This window comes from Pteropus vampyrus, unplaced genomic scaffold, assembly GCF_000151845.1.
Source record: "Pteropus vampyrus isolate Shadow unplaced genomic scaffold, Pvam_2.0 Scaffold138, whole genome shotgun sequence".
Lineage (NCBI taxonomy): Eukaryota > Metazoa > Chordata > Mammalia > Chiroptera > Pteropodidae > Pteropus > Pteropus vampyrus.
In genome coordinates this window covers 1,495,428-1,498,817 of record NW_011888919.1, presented here as the reverse complement: position 1 = coordinate 1,498,817, position 3,390 = coordinate 1,495,428, and positions in this window count along the sequence as shown.

Here is a 3,390-nt window from a genome sequence, read left to right as displayed (position 1 = left end):
TAGAGCCAGGTGCCCCCGGCTGGACTGGCTGTGAAAGGCAGCCTCTGGGGATGGGGCAGGGAGTCTGTTTCTCAGCTCCCAGGTGGTTCTCACAGCTGGCTCAGCCCGTCAGCACTCAGTCCCAAGCCTGCCTTCCCGCCCTCGGTTCAGGGTTGGCAGGGGTTGACCTCAGATAGGTTTTGGAGCAAATTGTGAGGTGGGCGTTAAAATGTCTGACAAGGTAACTGCAGAGATTCAGGGTGTAGTGTAGAGGGGCCTGGTCCGAAGTCCCTGCTCTGTGCGTGACCTTGACAGTCACCACTCATTGCCTTCCATGTGCCCATCACTGGGCTGAGTGTCTTTAATGTATTATCTCAGCTAAATCTCACACCCACCCCAAGAGGTAGGCTTGTTCTTTGCAGTTTGCTGATGAGGAAGTGGAGGCACAGAGAGGTGATGTAACTTACCTGTGGTCACCGAGCCAGTAGGCGGTCGAGCCGGGATTCGGACCCAGGCAGTCTGGCTCGAGCCTGCTCCCTTGGCCCCATGTACTGGCTGCGTGCACGTGGGCGGATTGCTGCATTCGGTCTATGTGCTGTGTACTTTCTTCACCTATAACCCATAACCCTTTATCAAATGGAGGCGACGATTCTGGCCTGGCAGGGTCGTGGCAGGGATGAGAAACAGATGGAGTTAAGGGCCTGGTTCAGTAGGCATTCGGGGGGGTTTCCCCATGGTTCTCGGACAGGTGTCCCGGGAGGTCGGGCTGCTCCCCTGTCCTCAGCATGGGGTCCTTCCGACCCTTGGCCTGAATTAATTCTTCCTGCATCACAGGGCCGGTGTGAGGTAGGGGCTCAGTACCTCCTGCCTGAATTTGCAACTTCGATCCCGTGACCAGCCATTCATTGAGCAGGGTGTGGCCATGTCAAGTGTGGGGGTCAAGGACGAAGACAGGCCCAGTCCCCAGCTCTGTGGAGATCACAGTCGAGTGAAGGAAACACACCGTCAACAGTTCTAATCAGACGGGCGGGACTCTGATTAGGGGGAGCTGACGGGGTGTGCGCAGGTGAGCAGGGTGGATGTGGCTTCCTGGAGGAAGGGCCGTGGGGTCTAAAGTCATAGGAGTTGCCAGGTGAGGAGCAGCTGGAGGGTGTGCGAAGCCTCGCAGGTGGAGAGAGCGAGCGGGGCACATCCGGGGAGCAGAGGAGAGCCGGTCTCAGGGGCGTGGGGAGTCGGGGTGAAGGTGGGAGGGTCAGAAGTGAGCTGGAGAAGGTGGAGAGGCCGCCTGCCTGGTGGGGCCTTGCGGGCCGCGTTAGCGTGAGGGGCAGGGGGCCCACAGAGGGTTCGAAGAAGGGGCATGTCTGGTGTTTTTAACAACCTCTGGGGGGTGGCCTGAAGGGGACGAGACCGAGGCCAGGAGCCTGCGGGCTCTGGGCTGTGTGACCCTGTGTTGGCTAAGAGCTGACATTTGACTTCATCGATTTATCCACCAGGTTTAGCCGGACTGTCCCCCCCTTCCTGTCCCCCCATCAGAAGGTTTTGCCATCGCTGGTGTTTTCTGTGACATTTCTCAGGTGATAATTTTCCTGTGTCCATTCTCTCCTCTTCCCCTTCAGTTCATCCTGCCCTTGGGTGGGGTGGTGGGCACCACGTGGGCTGTGCGGTCAGGTCCCCATGTGACCTCAGCAAGTGGCTTCACCTGTGCGGGACCTTCACGTCCCACATTTTCCAGATCCAGAAAGCAATAAAAACAGTCCCAGACCTTGCTGGTATCTTAGCATAATATAGGTGTCTATCACTAGTGTGAAATCCAGAGAATTCTGAAGTTCAGAGCACACCTGGCCCCAGGGTTTCCAGTAGGAGACCACGGAGCCCTGCGGGCCTTGTCCCTGAATCTGTGAAGTGATGGTGACATGAGGGGCAGCTTGGGGCCCACGGGTGCCCATCCAGCTCTGCCCAAGGTGAGTCTCTCAGCTTTGCCGCTTCAGGACCCCCATTTGTGTGGGGCTCGATTCCGCACTTGGAAAGCGATGGGAGCCCTTGGTAGCCACGGCAGGCACTCAGGAAGGGCCTGGTACAGTTGAATGAGATCACGTCCCCGCCATGAGCCTGCCCTGGCTCCCTCCTCTCTGAAAGGAAGGACAGTCCTGCCCCGCTGGGCTGCGGGGGGCGCTAGGCGAGCACTCTGCCCAGGTGTGAATTCAGCCGTCCGAATGTGGGCATGTCCCCAAAGCTCCCCATGCCGCACAGTCCCCGTGCGTGAGGCCGTTAGGGCGGATGAGTGAGTTTCAGAGCCTCCCAGCTCCCTGGGAGGAGCCAGGCCTTTGCGTCTGGGAGCAACCCGGACTCCAGCGCGGAGCAGGTCTGGTGAGTGGTGAGAAGGCCTGGGTCCCAGACGCCACTGCCCCCCCAGCCGCGACGCTGCTGGTGTTGGGGCCGCCCGTGGCACCTTTGGCAGCTGGACCGGAGTCAGGGCAGCCCCTCTGGCTGAGCCCAGGTGGGGCTCCGGAGTGGAGTTGGTGTTTTCGTTCGCGTGGGGAGGGGATGCCCACAGGAGTGGTAGACATCCATCGTGCTTTGGATACGTATCCCTGAATTCGGAAGGCAGGGCCCATTGCGGTTTGTCTCCCCTCAGTGTCCCCAGAACCCCTCTCGGCGCGCAGCACTCTGCAGGCCCTCACGTTGGATGGATTGGTGGTGGATGGAGGTACAGGGTAGGCACTCTACAGTTAGTTAATCCCCGTCCTTGCTCTCTGCAGCTGGTGCGGAGCTGGTGCCTCAAGGTGGGGGTGGTGTTTGGAAGTGTCTGCTGACAGCCGCTCGGCCCATGTGACTTGCCTGCCGCCCTCCCCCTTCCCAGCAGAAGCCTGGGTTGGGAGCCCTGCGGTCTGATGCTCTGGAGGCCTCGTTGGGTCCCAGCCGGAGTGTCCTCCCTGGTCGGGTGGGCCGGCCCCTGTCAGAACCCACCGGGATCGGACTCGTGTGCCACCTTCACACCCACCCTGCCACTCGCCACAGGCTTCGTGTGGTGCCAGCTGTGTGGTGACGACCATGTGGTGGGAGCTGCTCGTGGTCTGTGCAGCCCTTCCGGGCCTGAGCTCTTCGCATGCTCAGTCTTCTCAGCAGCCAGAGGGGACAAGCGGAGGCTCAGGGCGTGCCAAGGCCACACAGATAATAGGGAGAGGAGCCGTGGTCCCACCGGCAGGAATGGTTCTCACCCTCTGCTCTGCACCTTCAGAACCGCGGGAGAAAGTCTGCACCCTGGAGCCTGGCGGGTGGCCCTTCCCCCAGGTCACCTCGGCAAGGCCCTCCCCAGTCCCCAGAGTGCCGCTGTGCTTCCCCAGGTTCCCATGACGCCTCCTCACACTGTTGTTATTTGTTTGCGTCCATCTCTCCCCACTGGACCCAGAG